At 39.0% G+C, this 26315-nt stretch overlaps 1 protein-coding gene across 2 annotated transcripts in view; it reads left to right on the top strand.

The window, feature by feature from the left end:
• The first annotated feature begins 1277 nt into the window (after positions 1 to 1277).
• Nrip1 (nuclear receptor interacting protein 1) overlaps positions 1278 to 26315 on the top strand; it is a 79435-nt gene continuing 54397 nt past the window's right edge. The window contains exon 1 of one of the 2 annotated variants that reach the window (XM_090347942.1): positions 1278 to 1359. The gene's annotated coding sequence lies outside the window, so the exon portion shown is untranslated. Of the gene's footprint in view, positions 1360 to 2229; positions 2492 to 26315 lie in introns of those variants that run through there. The other variant, XM_090347950.1, reaches the window with a different exon arrangement.

Below are 26315 nucleotides of genomic sequence, written 5' to 3'. Positions count from 1 at the left end.
GAGAGGAGATGGGCCTAGAGACTTCCTAGGGACAAAGCAGCTGGACTTGAAATCCAGCCTGGGGAGGGGGGGTGGTGGAGAGTGGAGTGAGGGGCGGGGTGGGGGGACACCCCCACTCCTCAGGTCTCCTTTCCCGGGGGTGGGGTGGGGAGAGTGTCTGAACATCGATTACCCGCTGCGGCCTCTCAGGTGCTGCGGCTGGACGTGGGGTGCTAGGGGTCCCCCTGGGTCATTCCCATCCACCCCAGATGACAGCAGGACACAGATGACAAGGTGGACACTGAGGGTGGCTGGAGAGAGAAGCCAAGGAGACGCGTGTGTATGTGTGTGTGAGTGTGTGTGTGCGCGCGCGGGGGGAGGGTAGGTATGGGAGGAGGGGACACATTTCAGGCGCCAGCATCCAGGCAGGGTCCCCTGGGGAGGACAGGACACCCCGATCCCTTACTGTGACACTCCCCCAACCCTTCCGCTCCACCCAGCGGGGCGCCTTTAAGCCTGGTCACTAAAAGTGTCTCCTGTCCCCCCATCCCCCCCTCCTCCGCCACATTTCCCCCCCCCCCACCGGGAGGATCTGTCCAGGCAGGGGAGGGGGGATGAGAGACACCCCCCCTTCCTCGGGAATCTTGAGTACTCACATTTCCTAGTTTGTACCCCCAAACCCCCCATTCCCGGGGAGGGGTGGGGGAGGCCCTGAGGTCCCAGCCAGGTGACCTGGATGACGGGGACCAGAAAACAATTAAAAGATAAAAAGCCCTCCCCCTGTCCCCCACCCCACCCCCACCAGCCAGGCTCTGGACCCGAGCGCGCCCTCCCGCCCGGGTGACAATGGGCGGAGGGGGAGGAAAAGGGTTAAGAAACTTGGCTGAGGAGCTGAATGGCGTGGGGCGGCGAGGGGAGGGACCGGGCCGCGGCGGCGGCGGCGGCGGCGGCGGCGGCGGCGGCGGAGTCGCGGGCGGGCGGAGGGAGGAGCGCGGCCGCGGGCGGGCGGGCGGCGAGCGAGGCGCTCAAAGTCAGCCTCGCAGACATTGCAGCAGAGCCCCGAACTCGGGAGGCGGCGGAGGCAGCGCCGGCGGCCGAGGCGGCGGGGAAGGAAGGCGGCGGGGAAGGAAGGCGGCGGCCCAGGCGGAGGCGGCGGCCCAGGCGGAGGCACAAGACCCAGCCGCGCGCACCCGGCCCGGGGCCTCGCGGGTCCTCCGTGTGGCTGCGCGCTCGGCGGCGCTGCGGCTCGGGAGGCACCGGCGACCGGAGCGGCCGGGAAGGACCGGACGGGGCGGCGGGGCGCGGTGGGGGACGCCTCGGTGGAGCGAGTCTGACTGGAGCCCGGAGAGACCGAGAGCCTCGGAGCCCGGCGGGCCTCGGGTGAGTGGCGATCGCGGTCTCCCCCGGGGGTGGGGAAGCTCCGTGGAGCCTCCGCCGGCGGCGGCTGCGCCGGAAACGAGCCGGGAGCGCGGCCCGCGGCGGAGGCGGCGGTGGCCGGCAGGGCCGCGGGGGCGTCGGGGCGGCCCGGGCGCGGCGATCGCGGGCGGCGGCTGAGGAGCTTGGCCGCGGGCAGGGACGGCGTATCGGAGCAGGGTAGGCGTGGGGGGGGGGAGCCGAGGAGGAGCGGGGGGGAAGAATCGTGCTTCTCCACCGGCTTCCGAAGCTCCTTCTCGGAACTCGGGGTAGGTGAGCGGTACCCGGGGAAGGCAGCGGGGCTGGCAAGTTGTGGAGTTCCACCTCTGTCCGTCCGTCCGTCCTTCGGTGCCCAGCCCTGGGTCGTGGCGCGGCTGCCGTGGCGCCCTGAGCCACCGGGGGTTGGAGATGGTGGTGGTGGTGGGGAGGACCAACAAGCGGGGCTGGGGTCGGGTCTTTCCCCCCCCACTTCGCCCCCCTCCCCATGTCCCGCCGGCCTTTCGAGCACCTCGAGTCCCGGGCTACCCTGCCGCGCGCGTCCTGGGTGGCGCTGGGCATCGCTCCCCCCGCCGCCTTCCGCCCGGGCGCCTCCCTGCCCTGGGCTCGCGCGATTCCCCGGCCTGGAAGAGTCGGATCTCAGACTCTGACCGGGCCTGTCCGCGCCTGGCCCCCCTAGGGCCGGGTCCCTGGGAGCCCACCCCCACCTTACCCACCCTCTCCTAGGCCGGTCGGGGGTTTCACCCCTGGGACGGGGGTTGGGGGGGGGTCGGGCTCGCAGTTTAGCCCTGGCAGGCTGCGTCGCCCACTTTTCTGACGGTCTGCTCCTGACTCCTGCGATCCAATGATTGGTTAGTTCCAGGAAGGGTTTCTGTGGGTTACCTCGGGCCGGAGACCCTTCCCGCCCTAACCCAAAGTTAGTTTCCCCAATTTTAACCCCCACCGAGTTTGGTGTTGGGGCTAAAAGAACAAAGGGAATGGCCGGGGTTGGAGAGGCGGACGCGTCGGGAGTCTGTGACACATGTTGATCTCGGGAGCGGTCTGGGAGTTCCTCCCTGCTGGCAGGAATATCGTCCGATGCTGAAGAAGGGCGCAATGATAGGTACTTTACAAAAAAATGCTTTTTTAAAAATAAGACATTTTATTTGAGGAAAACTTGAGGTGATTTTAGGTGCAGGAACTTTTAATTCAGCTGGTGGAACTTAAGTTCGGCTTTGGTAAAGTAAATAAATGGATTAAGTGTGATATAGTGAGGCCATGTCTACTGATGGCCAAAGTACACATATATTTAGGTAATCTATATGTATATGTGGTAAATATTTTTTTCTTTGCTTCTCAGGGGAATTCGTAAAGCAGAGGGTTTAAGTAATTCATTCTTTTAAAGTTATGAATTGAATGGAACCTGCTTATTAGTGAATCACAGGCTTAGCAAGTGGGTGGCATCTTCCAGATGTGATTATGCAGTGTTTAATCATCAGTTAGTTACCTTTGTTGAAGAGACAGTGAAATCAGTTGACTTTTTAAACAAATGGTGCTTCATCTGCCTGGCCCCTAAGTGTAGGTTTGCTGTCTGCAGTATGTTGAAATGTTTTTCAACTTCCAAGTGAGTTGCTCCAGTTTTTCCCAAGTGAATTCTCTGGTTTTTGACTGTTCAATGGAACAGTGTCTCCATCACTCATGGTAACTTTCTCTGCCTATGTTCCTAGAGACAAAGGAAGGAGCCAGTCGATGGAGCAAGCACTACTCTAGGCTTTCCATAGCTCTGGTGTGGAAAAACTTCTTTCCAAACTTACGCTTAAAAGTCCTTTAGAAAGGAAAGACGTTACATTTAAAATAGAAAAGGGGAACATCCCACACTGAATTTTACTTATAAAAGGCCTTGAAAGTAGTAGAAATCAGTTGAGTGCACATAAGAAGACCTAACTTAGAATCATGTCTTACTTGTACCCTGAAATGCTAAAACTTAGATCTTCCCTAATTTAAACACCCTGAAGTATTGTAAATAAAAAAAAAGAAAAGAAAAAGAAAATATAAATGTGTATATAGGAGGCAAAGGGCCTTCTGATTCCTGCAGTTTTAAGAGCAAAACATTGTGATAAAAAATAACTTATACCACCACCTAGAGTCTGTTTGTTAGTTTATTGCTCCTGAAGTTTGCTGAAATTGACATGCCTCTTGTGGTTCCAACATAGTAAAAAACCAAAAATGATTAAGAAGTTCAGGCTTTCAAGGCCATCCAAGGAACAGTTATTTAAGTAATAAATAGCAACTGCCAATTTGAATTATCTGTGCCACCTTTTGAGTAGAAAATTATTATGACATATCAAGTTGAGTGGGCTATTCTCCAAAAGATACTACTTCAAAAGAATTTAAAAGAGGGAATTTTCTGTGTGTGCTCCAAGGTAGCTGTCTGTGAGTGTTTGAAGATTTTCTGTGATACTGGCTGCTCAAGAAACCTTACAAATAAAATGCTATTAGGGCTTGTTCAGTCCAGCAGAAGCAAAAACCATGAGTTCCTGAGAATTATACAAATTTCTGGAACTCAAAAGGTTAAGAGGAATGTAGGGAAGAGCAGAGGTGTGGTTCAGAGATGGGAGTCAGGTCAATGTGAGATAAAGTAATAATCCATTTTGTTTGTACTTTATATGTACTAAAGCAGAGTCTGTTACTGGAGACTTGAGGGAGGGAGATTTGCTGCCATGTGGCTTACTACTTTGTCCAAGGAGGAAGTGTTGTTCTGCCTTTAAATGGTGTAGCCCAAGAGAAAGATGGCCTCCAAGGTTGTTAATTAAATATCAGTTGAACAGAGAGAACTAGAGCACTGTATTAATTCTGTCAAACATCACTATTTTAGAACATTGAGGACAACTAAAAATGAATTAACTCATCTGAAAGCTGAGTTTTATGGGAGGTGACAGATGAGGCAAAATATGTCAATCTAATGGAACAAATAGGAAGATAAAGAGATGCCATCCTCAGCTTTATAGAAAGACGAGACTGAGGAAGGCTATTATTAATTGCACAGATTCCTTTGCAAACCAGCATTTAGGAGATTATGATGTAGAAGTAATTTGAAATCAGAGTGACTTAGGCTATATGAGGTTAAAGAAATACAGTCTTTATTTTTTTTTTAAACGAAAGATTGTGAGGCTCTTGTTTTTAAGAGGTCCATAAAAGTAATAGTATTTAGTGTATAATGTTAAAAAGGCAATTCTGATTAAAAACATATTTATAAAATATAATTCTTAATCAAGAAATAAAACAAAACAAAACTCCATTCACTTTGAATTGTGAAAAGGCTCACTTGTACTTTTCAAAGTTTAGATGGCCTGACTTAAGTTTTTAAAGTGTGGGTTCTTGGAGAAGATTTAATTTCTCTTTCTACCGTTATTTTTCTTTTCTAAAATAAAAAGATTCTGTAAGTTTTGATGTTTTCTTCTTTTCCCTGCCTTAAATTTGTAGCTTCTCAAATTTTATCTGAGGAGGTCAGGTCAAGTTTCTTCAGTACTATTTTAGGTGACTGATACACAACCAGGTATGGATTTTTTTTTTAAAATAATGTCTTACTATTTACATGCATGATGACTGAGGAAAAAGCATTTGCTGTCTTGATGCCTTATATGCTCAGTTCTTCCAACTAGAAAAAATAAGTATTAAAAATAAAAAAAGTTGGTGACTTGTGAAAAGTCAAATATTTTTAACAGGCCTAAGGGGTTGGGTGATTTTCAGGGTGTGGTTATTTAGATCTGTTAAATAAGATTCATTTCCTTAAGTAGTATTTTTGTTTTTTGTTTTTTGAGATTGTGGGAGTAAGGGATGAGCAAACTCATTCAGTAGTATTTAGGTAACACAACAATCAGAAATACATCAATAAGGTTTGAGGAAAGGTAAAAGCTAGGAGTCTCAGATAGTGAAGCAGAGCACTGGAAAGGATTTTATCCAGAGGGTGAAATGAAGAACAAAAAGTAAATGGAGGAGAGAGATCTTGTTTCTGTATCCTGTTTGCATCTGATGCTGAAGCAGAGACATGAATTGCTGATGGGAATGGATTCCCTTTTATGAGGCCAGCAATATTATATAAATAGTGGTTGTCTGAGGCAGAGGAAAAAAAAACAAAACAAGTTCCTCATTTGTGCATATGCACACTTTGCTTTTGAATACCTCTTAAATATATCTGAAGTAGATGTTCAAAATTAAGGACCAGCATGAAACCAGGAGTCAACGTTGCTTTGGAGAAAAAAAAAACACCATTAAGTTTCTTTTCTTCTTTATTCTTTGAAGATTTGGAGTTTGGAGTTTCACACGTATTCTTTGTCAGACAAGGTTCCATGTTGAAGTTTGGGTGTTGAAATGAAGAAATCTTTTATAGGATCTTTGATAGTGATGACTTGATATAAATATTTATAGAAGAATGCTTTCTTACTGTTCATGGAGAGGAGAAATGGATACCAAAGAGAGCTGAAGTCTTACCGGAATTTCCTTGCAAACTGTTAAATAGTTGCCTATTTTTTTTCTTCCTTGAGATTTAATGTTCAATTTGATAGATGTTGAATGTGCACCATTGTGAAGATTAGAACCAATTTCTCACTAATTGCCTCATGTTTTGCTACAGGTAGAAAAGGTTGTTATATGTTGCCATAATGAATATAGATTTAGAGATGAGTAGGATAGGACAGTAATGTGTATGACTTATACTAAATGCTTTGTATCATGAATCTTGAAATTCAAATTGACCCCACATTTCCCTGAAAATATTAATAAAACACTACAGAATTTGTGATACTTCAGAAAATCATTGCGCCAGAAACTTACTGTAGTTTTCCTTAAATTCATGAAGTAGAGAACAGTAATATAATTTTAAAATGGGGTAGGTTTACCATGGTATTAAGAATTTGTTTAAATTTAACCTTTGAATTATGCTGGAGATGAAAAGTTAGCCTAGAGCTCTGGGAGGAATAGAAGAAAAGCAAAGATGAAGAATGTAAGAAGGTTGGCAATTTAAAAATGTGGAGAAAAAAAGAGACTAATATCACTCTATTGAGTAACATTAGAAAAAAAGATCCTCAGTGGGTATACTTAGTAGTTTTAATTTTTTTAAGTTATACCAGTTTTTAAGATAATGGTATGAATAGTTATCTTTTAAAATATAATCTATTTTTTGGTAGAAATAATTAAAACACCATCATATGTTGAAATTTAATCTAGAAAGGTGATTGTGACATCTATCTATTATTCACCCATTCTCTCTTTTCGTCCTTTCCTTCCTCACTTTGAGTTACTAGGGCTGAGGCAAAAGGATTTTGTTCAGGAACTTGGAAGTAAACTTGCCTCTGACAGAGTTAATAGCTGTGTTTGAAACTATAAGCTATCATGGCTCAATCTCTTTAGAAAAATTTTAACTTCTTGCACCTGAAGCTCGAAGTTAAAATCCACCTTGCCTCTTTAACTTTGACAATGAAAGGAAGAAATCCTTATTTGCCCTGAATTCTCTGTGACTAAGCCCAGGGTTTCAAAAAATATTAAACTTGAAGCCTGTGAGGAATTTGAGTCATCAACTTAAGATACCACTGGGACAGGGCAACTCTGATTGACCTGATGTAGGTGTTTATTCAGAGCTTTGCTGGTAAGGAGTCTCTCATTCACTCTTAGACTCTTAATGAAGAAGGTCATTTCTCAGCCACTTGGTCAGAGTTAGTCTCGGCCACTGCTTATTTCAAAAGTGCAAGGTATTGATGACAACTCAATGGAGTTGGGAGCTTGTGTAGTTAGTGGTCTGGTTTGATTGGTTTACTTTCTATTGTTTACCAGCTAAGTGAAAGTTCTAGATAAAGATCTGATGATTAAGTCACATGGAGGGACTAAGCTAACTTCTTATACTTAGGTGCTTTTAATTGTGAAGTTTGTCTATAGGTAATGTATGAATATGTTAAATATGTGACTGCATTAAAAGTCAAAAGGTCATTTATTGTTGTATTAGTGAGAGAGGGGACTATGTTGATATACAGTCTTTCAGTGCTTAATGACACATGTAACAGCACATGTCTGAGAATTAGAGGTCCAGAATCAAATGTGACTGCTCTCTTGATGAATCAACAATTCACAAAGAAGAAATGCATAAAGGATGCTACTTGGCTTCTGAAAGTACCCTTTCTTGAATGGTTTGGCCCCTTAATTAAGAATTTATAATCATGTATAGTAGAGGAGTAGAATTATAATGGGGAAGAAGGATAGAAGGTAAGGTGAATCAACAAAGTATTTGGAGGTATATGAAAAACCCCAAATGGGAAAATAGTATCTATATGAATTAATCACCTTTGCCATGTTTGCCCTGAATGCACTATTTATTTACACAGTGGGTCATGTAAGCTCAGGTTTGATTTTTGAATACAATCTAGAAAAAAAATTCTCTTTTTAGTCAAATTCACTTTTTCTTTTAGGTTTCTCTACTAACTCAATAAATGGTACAAAAGATAGTAAGTTCTTGTTATCTCCGTAGATAATAATGACGTGTAGAGTCTGAAGTTTGGACTCATGTCAATATATGCTACTGTTGACTCTAAAAAGTAATGATTTCAAATGTATGGTTTTTCAAAGAAAGAGATGTGGAGTAGAAAGTTGTCCAAATGCTTGGTTTTTCTTTTTTTCTTTTTTTTCTTTTTCTTTTCTTTCTTTTTTCTTTTTTTTTTTTTTTGCTTTGGGGAGAGTCAGAAAAGGAAGAGAACTGTTCCTTTGAGGGCAAATATTTTGGGCCTGCCATTGTATGGCTCCTTTATATACATGTTCTCAATCCCTACAAACTCCCTGAACTACCTTTGCCATTTTTTCTGGTTTAAGAAATAATGTGAGTGGTGTTAGTAACTTGCCTGAGGCCATACAGCTAATTTCACTGATAATTTACCATCTTTTTTTTTTTTTTTTTTTTTTTTTTTTGGCCAGTCCTGGGCCAAAGCTCAGGGCCTGAGCACTGTCCTTGGACTTTCTCAAGGCTCGAGCTCTACCACTTGAGCCTCAGCACCACTTCTGGCTTTTTTCTGTGTATGTGGTACTGAGGACTCAAACCCAAATCTTCGTGGATGCTAGGCAAGCACTCTACCACTAGGCCAAACTCCTGGCCCTAATTTACCATCTTTTGAGCAGAATTTTCAGGCAGTCAGGCTCCCTACCTAACTTGTGACAGTAAAATTCAGGCTGGCCTCTTGGAAAGGCACATGTCTGTTGATCCCACACCTTCGTTCTCTCAGAGCTCATGTCCTGCTGCCTGTACCACGCATGTGAGAGCACAGAGAACCAGGGTACCCAAGGGCAGTGGCACCTTGCTCTCCTGAGCTAGCTCTTGAAGTGTACTACAGAATTACTGCCTTGCTCTTTGAGGCAGTGAAAGCAACTATGTTTCTTGATATAATTCATTAAAGTAGCTTGTCATGGTCTTAATCTCATTGTTCCCAAGGCTAATTATGTTTGTCCACTTCAAGGAGCAGTTGTAACAAATTCAAAGTGGTAGTTTTTCCTGGCTTGACTACCAAGGTTCTGTTAGTTTTATAAAAAATTATTATTATTATCTTGGCTTCCCCCATAATAATTGTGCTAAAGATGCTGCTAATGTTGATAATCTCTGCAATACAAACTAGAGTTTGTGAGTTGATTGGAAGTAGAGATACAGATGGTTGGTTTCATGGTGAGATTAGAACTTTGGAGGAAAAGATTTCTGTCTGCATTAGTCAGATTTGTGGTAAGTTCTGTATTTTTCAGCACACACCATGCTTGTGTATTTAGTGTTGAGCGGTGAGAAATGGAGCTCCATACCTCTCTACCTCTTTTTCTTTCCTCATTTAAAATTTATGGAATTTTGAACCCCAAACTACTCTAGCTGAGTAGTTCTCTATACGTTGAAAGGTACAAATTGAAACTATAATGGAGACGTAGGATGAGTAATAAGGCCCATACTTGTAATATTTTCTAGTGTGCTTTGGATGTTGAATTTCTGAGTAAATGTTGGGAAAACAAAGGATTTATATAAAGCTGAAAGGAATGCTTTGTTTCTCTTTTTTATGAGGAGAATATATTTTGGCCAACCAAGAGAAACTGTCAGTGTGAGGTACCTGAGAGACATGTTTTATTCAGCATTATATACTTGTATTATTCCTCTAAAGCATCCATGCCTCTTTGAGAAGAAAGAAAAAAAAAAAAAATCTCTGATTGAAATAGACTGAGTGTAGCTAATGCCAAATATGGGGTTGAAATAAGAGTCTTTAATTTATCATCCAGCTCTTTCCCAATGGCTGGATATTTGGTATTATATGAGTAAAACCCAAGGTAATGCTAGGCCCTAGGGCTGAAAAAAAATCTTTCACCTCTCCTGGCAATACTTGACTGATACGGATCAGTGTTATGTTTTATTCAAAACATTTTTTTCAGTGTTATATTTCTTTTGCCTGGACTTTAACAAGTTGAAGTAATTTCGTAGAGTACTGTGACCAAAAGTTATGGATGCTTATAAACTTCAGCACTCTTGCCTTAGAGGCACTTTTCCTATCTTCTCCATTATTACACAACCAGTTTATGGAGGCATCTTTTCTGTAGAAGGGCATGCGATAGAATTTATAAACCAAATAGTGTTAAAGTACTAAAGAATACTCAGCACATATGTGTCATTTTCTTTTTTGAACCTCTTTTCTCTCTCTTTTTTTTTGCTTCCTTTTATATTTCCCTTAATTTTGCAAATTGTTTTGTTTGTTTGTTTAATTGACCAGGATCCATATGATACATGTGGGTAAATATTTAATCTTTTAGTGGTTTCTGTTCTTATTAATTTACAGTTTCTAACAAATTATCATATGCATTTTACAGATCAAGAAATTGAACCCCTGAGGATTTAAATGGCTTTGGAATGTTTTTCAGGTGTCAATTAGACTGACCCAGAGTGAGAAGTCAGTTTTGGCTTACTTGACACAATTGATTTTTATTTAAGCAGTCTCAGGAAGAAAAGTTTGGAGCCAGGGTGAAGTCAAGAGTTAACCCATCTTTGTCAGTGGACCCAAGAATAAAGCCCAAACTAAGACCAAGATAGAATCTATAGTAATCTGTAGGGGTCCTGAAAAGGGGGATGTGAAAGGGTCAGTCATTACCTTGGATCTAGTACTTCCAGTCCTTGTGATCTTCAGAAGAAGTCCTGAGTCTATTTGATGATTTTGCTACTTCAATATAATTTGTAAGCTGAGAATTTTGAAGAGAGAAGTTGCATAGTACATCTGTGTATGAGCTCATAGGCATTTTGAGTTCTGTTTTTAAAGCAATCCGGGGGAAATGGGACTGGATGCTGGTGAATCACACCTGTAATCCTAGCTACTCAGGAGGCTGGGATCTGAGGATCACAGTTTGAAGCCAGCCTGAGCAAGAAAAAGCTGACTCTTAACTCCAATAACCACAGAAAACCAGAAGTAGAGCACAAGTGATAGAACCCTAGCCTTGAGCACAAAGAAACCAAGGATAGTACCCCGACTCAGCACACAAACACACAGTAGGGCAGCTTTCTTTTAGTAGACCAGCAGTCAGGCACCTTTAGTTGTCTGATGTAATCAGAACACTGGTCTTATTTATTACCTACAACTATCAGTGGAGGTGTTTTGAGTCTTTAGTTTAACTGGGCACATAACATGAAGGTTATGACCACATTCTTGCTTTCTGTTATAAGAAAATTATAAAGGAACATGCAAACAAGCAGTGATAATGTACCTTGCACATAGATGATCACACTTCTTGGAAGAAAGAAGAGAGTAACCCAACCAATAGCACTTTCTTCATATGGCCACATGCAAATTGCTCAGGGGACACTAGGCAAGAATATTTAAAGGATTATTGCATTTCCCAAGTCTGAGTCAATATTTTCCTCTGTGCACACTATTGTGTGTACCACAGTCAGATTTGTCAGTGTCTGCTTTCTCAGTAGACTCTAAGCAATACCAGCTTACTCATTGTTGTGTTGCCCATTCCCCTATGTGTTGCCAACCTACAAGGCTGTCTGGAAGCATTGGTGATTTGAGCGGTGCCCATCTCAACTAATGGTAAAATCTGGCTCATTTAGGTCAGGGGGTGGAATCTATATATTTCCAAGAAACAGCTCTTTATTATGTACAGCTTGCAAACAATAGTTTCACTATATTTTTTGGGGCTGTTTGATTTAGTCCTCTTTCAAGAATAACATTATAGTTTAAAAAAATGATCATCTAGGTTAGGAGTTTGGCCTAGTGGCAGAGTGCTTGCCTAGTATGCGTGAAGACTCTGGTTTGATTCTTTGGTTCTATACACATACAAAATTGCTGGAAGTGGTGCTGTGGCTTAAGTGAGAAAGTCCAAGGACAGTACTCAGGCTCTGAGTTCAAGCCCCAGGACTGGCAAAAAATGATCATCTTTCCAGTCATATTAATTTTAAAGAGGAAAAATGAAACTGCTGGTGACAGTGCAGTTGCCACTTGAAGCAATTTGCTACAATAATCTTGAATCTATTCAAAATAGCAACCTTGTAATACATTAGAAAACATGTTCAGCAAAATTTTAGAGGCAACATTTAATTTCTGTGTCCTTTTCATTGTTAAAGGAGTGAAGCAGAGTATTTTAAAGACTATTAGGTAATATCCTTAGGTCACTGTTAGGAGTCCAGAGAACCCACCAGCTTAACACATTTAATTATGTTATTGGTAACAACATGAAATCATCTTAAAATTTCCTGCCTGCAATTAATTTTTGTATTCAATAACCTTGAAAATTAGAGGCTGTCAAGAGTGACTGATGGTCCAGTGCCTGATAAAGTTGTGGGAATTAAGTAATAGATGAAACCCTTTTATTAGGTTTAAAAATATAGGATTTTATAACTATGAAAATATGGACTATTAAACAGAATAATAATCAGAACAATAGACACAGAATCTTGGATATTCTGACTATAGTGATATTATCATGCTCTTTAATGATTAATTATTGCTGATGAAAGGCAGAAAATAAAATTAAATTTAAATTGAGCTCAGAAATTCTAGATGAGAATTTTTTTCCCTCAAATCTTAAATAAAATGCATTGCCTGGATAAGTATTTATGGCATTGTTTTTAACAAGTGCTTTCAAAATAACTTTAACCTAGTTTTCTGCTTCTGGAAGACCAAGTTTTTTCACCAGAACTAACTTTTATCTATGCTTGGCAATGGATGTCTCTCAGCAAGTGTTTCTTTCGATTTGACCACTTACTTATTTGCATATTTTACATCTTAAACAGTGTTGTATTATACATGTTTCATTTAATAAAGTTTCTTTACATGTGTACAACTTAGGGTTGTAAAGGCAAAAAGATGACTGCAACCGTTAATATTGAGACTAGTTTGCAAAAATGGGCCCTTGGGCCATCCTCACAAAAGACAAAACGTTAAAATCTTCCCAGAATTTTAATGTATTAAATATTGTTTTTCGTGTTTACCATAGAATTTTAAATTTTAAGTCACTGATCTTCGGTTTATGTTACAAGGAAGGTGGGAAACAGTTTTGTCTAGTTATATGAAATGAGTGGGGGGAAAATAGTAGCACATATCACAGAGTGATAGAACCATTATGCTGGTGGAGAATACACGTGAAGTTACAGTGCTTTACTGTGAATTTTAAGGGGTTTTGTTTTTTTAGGATTGCTATGTGAACAGCATCTTTAGTGTGGAAGTGTGAAAAGTACTTGTCCTTAAACCTGTGAATTTGCCCAATCCTTGTGATCACTTGTGGCTAGTACTTCAATGAGTGTTGCAGGACTTAGCAATTCTCAGTGACCATGGTGTGTGAGAGGAGATAGGAAAAATATTGCTAGACTGTATTGAAGTCATTACTCATTTTGTTTTAGATTTGTCTTTAACATGTTCTGGAAGATACTGAGAGATAACGAAGTATGGTGAAAAATACTAATACCGTTAGAGTGCTGAATGGTTTACGTATTGATTACATATGTCATCATCATGATTAGCATCATTGTCATTGTACCCTATTTAAAATTTTCTGGTTGTGGCTTCTTTTGTAAAAAAAAAGGGGGGGGGGTGGAGGGGTGTTGGAGGAGTTGTACTAGAAGAACAGCAGTGTAGTCCTAACTCTGCAAGTGTCAGAATTACCTCGAAGGAACATGAGGTTTTATTTTTTGAATGCCTGGAGTATCAGGGTGCATAGAACTTAAGGCTAGGAGGATGTTCCTTTTGATTTTTGAACTTGACATTTAATATTTTACAGCAAAGTTTTTAGTTTAACATAATTGAACTTGTACTAGATAGGGTTAATAGGCTAGAACAAAAGGTCAAAGCATAAGGCATTAGGCTTAATTAAGGGAGAGCAGGAGTGGCAGGAGTGTGTGACAGTTAAATGGGTTTCCCACAGACTAATGTCGGTTACAGTGCAACCATGCCTCAACTTAAGTGGGTTATTTTGTGCAAAGGGCAGCCGTGATTAGCAGTTTGACATGCCAGACACTTCTGGCCAATCCCATCTGTTTTAGAGGTTAAAAAAGCACACCTTTATGAGCTGATGGATTGATTTGTGTGCCCGTCTGGTAAAGATTAGAAGTCCAAGGCCAATGGCAGTAAATGTCAGTTATAGAATATTGTACTTTCTTGGTTGGCTCATTGTTTTAACCGTCAACTGTTTTATAATGGGGGATAACTGCAGTTTATGGAGTTGAATGCAGGATGGGTGGGGGAACAGGTGAGGGAAGAAGAGAAATATTTCCTAGATTAAATTGAGTATTAACATATTCCATAGCAGGTGTTTCAAGGTTTATGAAGTGTTTTTGACCTGTCCCTTGCAGTTTGAGTTACACAGTCCAGGATTTAACTTGATATACAGAATTGAATTGCTAGTGTTTGGGTTTTTTTCTTTAAGTTACCTTCAGTTGGATCTTATATTTCTATATCATTATCTGTATTTTAAGAAGTGATCAGTTTGTTTATTTTGACATCCTGGTGAGGGAGAAAAGTAAAGAGGAAATGGAGATAGGTGTATGTACACATTCCCCTCCCCCCCCATACACACCCAGAGTTCTGTTCTTTGATGTGGTTAGTCAGGTGCAGTCTCAGAGGAGGAGACACCAGAGAAGTTCCTGAAAGTGGCTCTGACTAGACTTATGGGTCATTGGAGATATGGCATGCTATACAGGCAAAATGAGAGAATGGCAGCATTGATTAGTGCAGTGGGTAGAAGAGCCAGTAAAAAGTTCGATTGTAAGGCTTAGTGGAAAAGCAAGGCAGAACAGAGTAACCTTTAGGAGTTGTACCTGTTTGTGTTTTTGTGTATACTCAGGACCTGTGCTTTCCCTTTTCTTTTTCCTTCATGGCTTGTGCCACCCAAACCACATCTCCAGTCAGGCATTTTTGCTAGTTACTTTTAGATAAGCATCTCTTAGACTTTTCTTTCCTAGCTGATTTTAACCCTACTGTCCTCAGATCTCAGACTCCTGAATAGCTACATGTTTATAAGCATGATCCACAGGCACCAGTCTCCTGTGCTGTCTAATGGCTAATGAGTCTCACAACAGAGCAGATATTTTGAGTATCAGTCATGATGACAATTTCTGTAGAAAAGAACCGTAAATGGAAATTGTTTTGAGATCCAGCTCATCGTCCTCACAAATATGGCCACATGGCAATAAAAATGATGACATACTGAAAAAAAAAAAAAAAGCAGGCTAGCCCCCTAAAGGGCAGTGATAAAGGCCATTCAATTGTTGTTACATCATTCTTTACTGCAAGCAAAACTTATCAATATATGGATGGTACATGCATTTTTCCAGGGTTTTGCTGTAGTTACCCAAGATTGTATCTTATCCAAAACTTGAATTTTTAACTTTTTTCTTCATTGGAAGCTATGAGAGTGATGTTGGCATTCATATAATTTATTTTCAGTTCAAAATTGTCGCTCATTAAAAACTACACAGAAATTAAGTTGTGGTTATAAAAACAGGTTTCAGCTATTGTCCTCATACACAGTCTGCTAACAGCATAAAGTAAATCAGTCTTTTTGAGTGGGCAGAAAAAGTATTGCACTGTATCAGAGGATAATCTTCAGTCAGAGATGAGATTTCATTTTGGGGAAAAAAACTGAAAAGTAAACAGGAACAGGGCATTGTTAACTAGGTTCCTAGCTTCTAATTAACCTCAGGTACACTTACATTTACCAACAAGTGGGAACTAACAATTTCTTTTTGCATAGATAGGAAGTTGCCCCTTTGACCTTGAATTGCTTTTCTTACAGAAGGAAACAAAAACACCTAAAGATGTGGTAATTTCAAGTTACATGTACATAATGATAACAATTAAGATTTTCTGGTTATGTATGTATTTATATAAAAACAGCTTATCCACAGTGAAGTGGCTCAATTCATAGGTAGAAATTGAAGTATTATTTTGTTTCTTAAAAAGACAAAGTAATGACCATGGTATGGGGGTTTATTTAGGAGAAATCTCAAAGTAAACATGTATTCATCCTGTGTTCTTTGTATAGTAGGATAAGCTGGGATGACTTGGATGTATTATTATGTAATTTCATGGAACAGTTTTGTACTTCTTTGTAGGGAGAGAATGTACAGAAATATAAACTTTCCAATATCATTGCATCTCTTTCCCTAAGTCTTTTTTAAATTAAAAAAAATTCAGCTTCAATCATAGGAAAGTGCTTGGGTCACAAATTAAATATGAAAGATTTACCTCGTTTGATAATAGAAGCCTTTTAAATTAATGTTCTGGTGACTTTACATTAAACCTAATACAAACACTTGAGGCTCCACCTTTGTGCTAATATTATATATATATTTTAAAAGTGCTTTGGAGCTGCGGGTGGTGGCTCATCCCTGTAATTCTAGCTACTCAGGAGGCTGAGATCTGAGGATCCGGGTTCAAAGCCAGTCTGGGCACTAAAGACCTTGAGACTCTTATCTCCAATTAATCAACAGAAAACCAGAAGTGGCACAGTTGCTCAAGAGGAAGGGTGATAGCCTTGAGCTGAAGAGCTCAGGGTCAGCGTGCAGGCCTAGAGTCCAAGCCCTACCACTGACAAATAAAAGTGCTTTGTCCTAATTCTTTCAGTCTCCTTTCCTAATAAAATACCAATTATATGTAGCTTGTGTTAGGATTTCACTAAAGGTAGCCCTTTCAATCGAGTTGTTTTTGATGTGTTTTGATATATTCAAATTTATTTGACAGAATACATATTGTCCCCTGTAAGTTTATGATAGCTGTTTTTTGTCAGTCTTTTGTAATTTGTTTAGTTTTTAATGTGATATCATTGGATATGAAATATGTACCTCATACTCTTAAACAAATTAACAAATTAGCTGAATTAAGTTTTAAATAATGAAACTAGCAACTGTGAGTATAGTTAACATGCATTGTTTGCCAATATATTCCTAAAGGTATGGGTTTTGTTTTGTTTTGTTTTTGTTTTTGTCGGTTGTGGGGCTTGAACTCTGGGCCTGGGTGCTGTCCCTGAGCTCTTCAGCTCAAGACTACTGCCCTACCCCTTGAGCCACAGCCCTACTTCCAGTTTTTTAGTGGTTAATTGGAGATGAGTCTTATAGACTTTGTCTAGGGCTGGCTTTGAACCTTGATCTTCACATCTCAGCCTCCTGAGTAGCTAGGATTACAGGCATGAGCCACCATGCCCAGCTTCTAAAGGTATAGTTTCTTACCTTGGGTTTTATGTTTCTGAAATGCTTACTGAAAAAATAAGGAAAAAGAAATAAAGAACAGTCCTATTTTGTGCCTTAATTTAAGTGCTGATAGGCTCTAGATTAATTTTAATAAGAAAGCCATAATATGTGATGCACTTTTTTAAATATATATTCTTAATATGTTATATGCACTTATAAAATCAATGCATGTGTATGTATGCATGTGATTTATTTCAAGAAGAGATGGCAACACTTGTTGATTGTATTAAGCAGCTAATAATTCCTAATGAGATCTAAAGAAGGTGCTTCTACACTGAAAAGGATTGCTGTTCCTCAGTAGAATGTATATATTCTGCTTTTTTTGTATTCTGTGACCTTGCAATGACTTCAGCCCAGAATAGTTTCAAAGTCATGTAAATGAAGGCAATTAAGGTACTGCTTATCATCTTACATAGTTCAGATGGAACCTTATTGGATAGAGAGATCTGTTTGCTTTATGAGGAAGGTCAATATAAGGTTAAATTTTATTACATAAAATGATTTGGTTATGTTTTTCATTTAGCTGCTGAAAAAGTGTCCTAATAGAAAATGGTAATGTGTACTACCTTTCTTTCTCCCTCTTACCTCCTCCTCTCTCCCTTTGTCTTTATTTCTCCTATCACTTGGAGATTTTTTTAGGGTTTATTTATTTATTTTTTAAAATTTCTACCTGATTACAAACTTTTTAGGAGATATGGTCTATTTCTAAGATCTTAGAGACATTCTTGACTTAGATACAATTCCATCTGTAGTTTCTGTATACATGTAGGCAATATTGCTTGCTACTGGTAGAAGGAAGCATTAGTGTGACTAATGCATGTACTTTTACTAAGCCAATTGTTGCAGGATTTCAAACAGTAGAATTTGAAGTATCAAATAACCTGGGCAAATGGGAGAATCTATAACACAATATGACCAACCATAAGGGTTGGTATTGCACCAACATAGACATTAGAAATTTTACTCATGAAAAAATGGATGAATCGAAGAACTGAGTAAATGACTGTGGAAGTATATAGTAATAAACAGATAGGCAATGGCTTTTCATTGAAGTTGGTCCATATAGCCACTCCCTTTCCTTAATGTATTAATCGATCAGGTTTTAAGATTTGTGATTAATTCATCAGTGACAGTGAGGAAAGCATTAAGGAAAAGCAACCGTGAGAAAAATAGTGGTTGATGCTTGATTAAGAAATTTGGTGTCTATATGCTTTCAAGGAGAATGAAATGAAGTAATGGGGACAGGTAGCTAGTTTGGTGAGGCTAGATTTCGTGTGTGTGTGTGTGTGTGTGTGTGTGTGTGTGTGTGTGTGTAGATTTAATTATATTCAAGGCTATGATGTTGAGAATTGACCATAGGCTAGAAATTGAAGAGGCTAGCTGTGTCAGACAGATGTAAATGGCTGCTTTCAATGGGACCCTACTGTAGCGGAAGCAGAGCAGCTTTCGTAACTTCCTTTACTTACTACCTACTAGCTTCACTATTCATTAGCATGCTGACCAACTTAAAAGTTTATTTGTGCCATCGCCATCACAGAACTAAAGTGAGCCTGTCTCTTGCAGGCCAAAGATATTATTGATTCTTTTTTTTTTTCTTCTGAAAATATAAACTTGCTCATGTGTTTTTGTCGGTAGCAGGGTAAGGTTAATAATTTCTGTTCCTTCTGATCCTGGGGAAAAATGAGTCCTTTTTATCTTGGCACTAAACTTCTCACATCCCCAAGAAGAGGAGACAGTTTTTAAGCTAATGTAAAGACAAGATATGTAGTGTGATATTTTACATTTTTTCTTCTCTTTTTGTAAAAAAAATTTTATTGTTGGGTAATATATTGTAGTGTAATTTTTGTAAATAATTAAAAATTTTATTAAAGAATTTATTAACATTGATTTTTACATCATATTTCAAATGACGTGTTTAATAAACAAGAATTCAAGAAGGGAAATCTATACATTCACTGGCACTTAGATTTTAGAATATAATTAAAATTAGGCTGAGGGTTTGTATGTCATAGATACATATTAATCTATGTAATAAAACATGTCTAGAGTCATAAATTTTTCTGTCTATGTAGTTGTTTTGTAAATAATTTTGAAGCATAAATTGTCATCCGCAGTAGTCCTCTAGGGAAGCATGTATGAGAAGTTACAATCTTAACATCTTTTTAGCTAGTTTTTGAGATGACAGATTTTAGTCAGTAGTGGAAATACCATTTTAAAACACCACTGAAATATACTGAGAGTAGCTTAGAGTACTGAGTTGCACTTAGAGTAACACATATTTCTTTTAATTTTCAGGAAGTATTTGGATTGAGACCTTTCAAAACTGTTATCAGGTCGCGTTATTTTTGCATTTGGGAGACACAGAAGGTATTGTATTTCATCTTACCATTCTGCCTATTTTAATCACCCGAAACATTTATTTCCTTTACCGAAAATTTGTGGTTATTAGAGCTTAGCAGAATAGATCAGGAATAAGTTTAGTGGTTGCTACTAGGCAGTAGAGAATTCATATAAAGACTGCCTTGATTAGAAAATGAGACATATAAAGTCTCTGTTTATTCAAGACAACATGACATCTACACTGAACATTCAGGCAGGTAATCTCAGTCTTCCAGTCATCCCTGTCCACAACAGCTCTCCCCTCCAGCGTAGAGATCATCTGCCATCTGTATTTCTGTCAGCCTGTTGGCAGGGTCCATGGCCTTTTCTACCAGGCCACCTGGCTCTGCCTCTGAGCTTCCCACTTAGCATTTTCACCTTTCTTTCATTGATGTAGATTTGTAATTGATCTGCTTGTAGACCCAGTAATATGTGATGTGTTAATGAGAAAAAAGGATATTAAGATCATTAATTGGGAAACGTACCTGCATTTTCTTTGCTTCTCTTTTTAATTTTTTTCTCCCAAACCATGTGGGTAGTTATAACAAAATGGTATACAATGGATAGCTTTTAAAGAACAAGTTTATTTCTCAGTTGTGGAGGCTAGCATTCCTTGTTTGGTGAAGACTTTTTATCTTCATAGATGACCATCTTCTCACTGTAATTTTTCAGACCAGAAGTAGGCAGGGAATCGCCCAAGCCTCTTTTTCAGGGTATTAATTCCTTTTCATGGTGTCACTGCATCCAGGACTTACTCGCTTCTTAAATACCCATTCCTATGTATTTTCATCTATAAATCAGTTTCAGTGTATGATTCTGAGCGATACAAACATTTACTCTAGTATACCCCAAAGATTCCATGTGTATAGTTCAGATGATCTGGATAAAATCTGTGGTAAACAAACTCCTACTGGTATGCATCCAAGTGCTTTAGATACCTTTTCATCGCTGTGGCAAAACAACCTCAGATTTCTCTTTGGTAGTAATAGAGCTTGCACTCAAGGCCTCCCACTTGCTAGGCAAGTGCTCTTCTTGAGTCATCCTCCAAACCCTTTTTGCTACGTTTCAGGTTAGATTTTATTTTTCCTACAGCCTGGTCTCCTTTGTGATCTTCCAACTTGTTCTCCTGTGATGCTGAGATTATAGGTCTAAACCTCCATGTTCAGATTGTTGGTTGAGGTATGGCTTTATCTTCTGGCTGGCCTCAGACTGCAGTTTCTACCTCCAAAGTAGATTACTCCCGTGTGCTTACAACCAGGAGGAAATATTTGGTTCCTTTATTGGTTTTGGTTTTGACTGGCTGGCTGCATTGTTTCTGTGCCTGCAAAGAAGCCATAGATCATGGTGGCAGTAGGACATGATTTTGCAAAAATGTTCACCTCATGGTGGACAGGAAGCAGAGAAAGACAAGGAGAGAAAGATACAACCTTCAAGGCTACACCACCAGAGACATACATGCTCCAAGCAGGCCTCACACCTAGTAGTAGTAGCCCATTCACTTAGGAACTCGTCAGTTGATACAGGTTACACCTTCATCCTAATAAATAACCCTGTTGCAAACCAAACCACTCACACAGGAGCCTTTTTCAGGAATACTTTATATTCAGATCATAGCACCCTGGCTTCCTTCTACCTTTTTATTTGCCCTGTTGACTTGCATCTTTTCTGTAAAAAAAAAAAAAAAGTTTGGTGAAATACTGTAACAATATGAGATAACCAAGGGACAGCAAAAGAGATGAGAGATAACATTAAGGACAACAATCTCTTGATATATTGTATATATGCATATTTGTTTATTTGAAATAGAATAAGGAAGGGGGGAAAACAAGATGAGGAGTGGGGGTGGGGGGAGGGAAATGGGAACCAAGACATAAGAAAGGGTATCAATGTTTGTGAAGTAATGCACATTCTATCTGGTGAATATAATGTAACCCTTCTATTAATTACAATAAAAAATATAGGGAAAAAATAAAGACTCATCAGATTCAGCCTCCCAACCTTGGATTTACCAGCTTCCAGAAACTTTGATAAGTAAATGAATATTTTTTGTAAATTGTAAAAAAACAAAAAAAACTTTTGGTAGATCTCTCTTGGAATAGACACAGATGAAGGAAGGGTATATAAATACATTCAATAAAATAATATTTATGTTACACTAGCTGGGTATTCATGATTTCCATTCACATGAAATAACACAAACCACTTTTACACATTTTTCTGAAGCACTTGTCACTATGCATTTTTTGCGATTTGATGGAAGTAGTTTTTTTTTTTTTTTTTTCATGTAAAAAGGTGAATTTTTGGGGAAGTAGATGGTGAACTGACTGGCCAGGGACACAGTGCAGACTCGGGAGCTGACACTGTGACCCTGAGTGGCTCTCATGCTGGGTTTTTAAGGGTAAAACCCATGTGGTCGAACCTGACCACACAGGTGACCAGTGGGATAGTTACATACACAGAGGGACCATAGTCAGCTCCAGCCACACACAGGTAGCCAATAGGGTTATAGCACAGGGTTTGAATTTACCTATCACCTTAGTTGGAGTTGGCGCACAAATTGGGAAGGTCTCCACACAAAGCAGGCCCACCCCCACCCAAGCGGGTATCCATCCTCATGGCGGGGTGGGGAGAAGGTCAAGGTAGTTTTTTTTATGGAAATGAACATTTGAAAAAGTGTGTTCAAGCATATTCACTACTGGCAAAGAAGCATTTTTTTTCTTCTGCTTATCAGTCGCTTATATGCCTAGGTTAGATTGAATCTTTATCTTTCTATTACATTTCCAATTTTTTGTTCATTCAGTTAGGTTCTGGCAAATTTTTTGCTCAAATCTGACCTTAAAGCTTAATCCTCTATATATCAATCTCCTGAATAACAAGGATTAGGAGAGTGACCCAACTGGTCTTTGTTTATGTGCCAAACTTGTATGAAATGAATAGAGCTGATCTTCCTTAATCCATGAAAGGTACATTCTAAGACCCTCAATGGATCCCTAAGGCAATCACACTGATGATTTTCATATGGACAGTGTGTTCATTCCTAAGCATAAACATACAGTGCTGTGTAGTTCCCAACTGTAGCTTGATATATGGCAGCAAAGGTAACATATTTATTTTTTCTTCTTAATCATTTTATGGATAGATTGTCCTTATCTCAGCAGTTTATTAAGTGGGAAACTTTTTCATTTAAAAGTATGTTTTTTATTTTTTATTTTTTTGCGTATTCAAAGAGTTTCACTCTTGGGCTTTGTACTCCTAGTAAGTAAAATAAATGTTACTTGAAGACCTGTACTGTGAGAGGAGGGTTACTACGTAACTGATGGGAAGTAATGAAGAACAGAATGGATACCCTGGACCAAGAGGTGATTCTCTTTGTGGATGTAGAATGAAATTCCATCACGGCTCATAACGTGTAAAGACTGGTGCATTATTTATTTCTGAAATTTTCTATTTAATATGTTTGGCTCATAGTTGATCTCAGAATAATAATGAGTGCGAAGTGAAGCTTTGGATGGGGGGCAAAAATCTATTCCAGACATTAGAAATAACATTTTCTGAATTTCCATTATAAAACATGGTGGTACATCAGAGTCAGTATAATAATATTTATTATTTTTCCCCAAAGGCAAATAATTTCCAAAAAAAAGAAACAATTAGTAAAATCCTACATAGACTTGGTTTTTCTCCCATTATATTGGAGTTACAAGTTTTCTTCTCAAATATGCAGGTTAAAAAAAAGTTTTCAATATAAGGTCTGTGTTTGGTAGTGACTCACTACTATTTGAATTTTTATAGGTTTGTATTTTGCTGAGTATAAGAAAATAAAAGGCCAGTACCAGTCTTACTGGGTCAAGATTTATTTTAAAATACAAACATTCCCCATGAAGATGCTTGATTTTAAAATCCGAATATATTTAATAAATGTCTCTACATTTTACTTGGATAAAAAAACTGATAGTTTTATCTTGTGTGTAAATGTTATTCATTTCACATAAACATTAAAGATAACTTCTAGAAAATAAAAAAAAATGCCAATATTTCCTCAGCTTTTGATACTTAAAAAGTTCTGGAGGAAAGAAACAAATTTAATAGAATTTCTCCTACTAAGGAAAATCCAGTGTTTATGCACTGGTAATAGGAGAAGTAGAGTTGGTGAGTTTGCCAGAAGCTAGACTTCGGAATGTTGTTTTATTCTGTGTAGCAGGGTCTGCAATGATTGTAGTAATATTTGTGCCTTTTGCAGAGTTCTAGACATGGAATGTTTGACCAGTAATTTATAAACAGTGTCAGTCTCTCAGGAAATGATCAAGACATGGCTGACTAAGGCATTTATAATTCTTTAGAACTTTATTAGATGGCATTTGTGAAACATTACAAAACAGACTGGCTTGGGTTTGAATGCTCATTCTGTCTCTTACCTGCAAACAATTCATCTTTACTGATGATTACGTGAGCTAGTATTTGACTTCAGTAGTAGTAAAGATAGTTGGTATTTCCTTGCATCTGCTTTGCAAAAGCTAAACATAATAACCATGAATAACTCGTTAGACAGTTGCTTAAAAATTTATATTCCATGATGAGAGGAGAGTGTAGGACTAATTTCTTCCCAGATATCTAGGTTCAGAAAAAGGTGTTCAAATCTGCTTGAGATTGAAGTGAACACTATAATGGTTTCACAGAGGAATTGCAACCCTGCTGTTTGTGTTGACGTTCTGTTCTATGAAATAGGGATAACTTGATAGTGTTGTTTTGGGAAATACGAAAATGAAAGCCTTATGCATAATGCTGTTGTTATTGGCACAGAGTTGTAGAGAAAGTTCTAATATATTTATTTATTTTTATGGCTGTGTGAGTTTCTCTACTTATGGGGAATATAGTTCTGATTTCTTTGATGCAGCCATTCATGTTAAAGTTTGACGATTAAATGTTTTCTTATTTCATTTGAATACTGCTTATCTCTTTGATTTATGTTGATATAAGGTACTTCAAAGAGGATTATTTTCAGCTTCCTTTGTCTCATTATCTGAACCATATTCTGATTCTCTGTCGTCTCAAACTATTTTACAAAGATTTTTTTTAATATCACATACATTGTTTTTTTCACTTGACTTTTAATCCTGCTGTTCCTTCTGCTTAATTTCCTTTATATTTTGTGCCCAAAGAAAGAACAAATGAGAATGGGAGAAAAGACTGTAGCTAAGGTCAATATGTTATTAATCTTACGATAAATATATATCTATCCTCTCTAAAGTCCTCAGTTGAATTAGTTCAGTGAAGATAAGTTGCATTTCTTTTGTTTGATTGTTAGATTATTTGGTTGGTTTTCAGTATTTTTGTGCTGATACTTGGGCATGAATACAGAGACTTGCAGTAATGCTTAGCTTTTTTTCTTCCGCTTTTTGCTGATTTGTTGGCGATAAGAGTCACTGGGATTTGTCTGCCCAGTTGGCTTTGAACTTCCATCCTCAGGTTTTAGCCTCCTGACTACTAGGATAATAGGTGTGAAATACCAATACCCCGCTTAGTCACTGTGTTTGTTGTAATCTACCAAACCGATAATTTCGTAGGTCTAGAGAATATAGTTTAAACTTTTAAAGGAAATCTCTTACTTTTAGTGGTTTTATGTGTATTTTTTTCTGAGACATGATTTATCTAAATATTTCAAAACTGACAGCCAATTATAGATGGTATTTATACAGTTTAGATTTATTCCGATATATATATATATGTTTCTTTTTTTTAGATTTATTCCGTTTTATATATATATATATTTCTTTTTAGTCATGGGGCTTGAACTCTGGGCCTGGGTACTGTCCCTGAGCTCTTCAGCTCAAGACTACTGCCCTACCCCTTGAGACTTAGCACCACTTCCTGTCTTCTAGTGGTTAATTGGAGATAAGAATCTCACAGACTTTAGTGTCTGGGCTAGCTTTGATCCTCCATCTTCAGATCTCAGCCTTGATCTTCAGATTACAGGCATGAGCCACCGTGCTTGGTTTCCATAGTAAATTTTTAAAATCTTCTATTTGAGTTCCATCTAATATTGTATGAACAGACATTGTGACATGTTACATTGTAAAACTTGATGATTTCTAGGTTTAACTAAAGTTTTAGAATGGCTACTAATATTTTAGAGCTTTTGTTGTTGCTGTTTATTTGTTTGTTTCTTGTGGGATTCTGGGGCTTGAATTCAGTGCGTGGGCTCTATACGTGAGCTTTATTTGCTCAAGGCTAGCTCTCTGCCATTGGAGCCACAACTCCACTTCTAGCTTTTTGTTGGTTACATGGAGATAAGAGCGTTCACAGACTTTAACCAGATTTCACCAGACTTTCTAGTCTGGTTTCATGAGTAGCTAGGGTTACAGGTGTGAACCACGAGTATCCTGCTACAAGTTTAGCTTTGGGATTAGAAATAAAAGCTCTTTAACTCAAAATTAGCCCTGTGATTCAATCCATTATTGACCTTCTCCTGAGCCCACCTCTAATGCAGGACTGCTTGAAGGATGGATGACCTGAGAACATCTCACCTGAAAGCTTCTCCACTTTACTCCTACAAAGCATATAAACAGTGTTATTTCCCTTTGTTTCCAGTGTATCTTTGCATCCTTTGTTGAATTCATCTCCTGAGTGTATTTGGCCTTGGGACTTTCCTCCTCCTTCCAATGATTACATTGCCTCTCCTTCCCATTTTCTTTCCTTTGGACAAGCACTTACAGTTCTGCAGAATATCATTAGGCAGATAGTGATGTGTGGAGCATGATTCTACCATTTTAGTTATTTTAAATAATATACTTGGAAAGCCTTTGCTTTGACGTATATTTATTTTCAATTTAATCAG

This window comes from Megascapheus bottae, chromosome 1 (assembly GCF_031878675.1).
Source record: "Megascapheus bottae isolate mThoBot1 chromosome 1, mThoBot2.hap1, whole genome shotgun sequence".
Taxonomy (NCBI): domain Eukaryota; kingdom Metazoa; phylum Chordata; class Mammalia; order Rodentia; family Geomyidae; genus Megascapheus; species Megascapheus bottae.
This window is presented reverse-complemented; position numbering and strand designations above follow the sequence as displayed.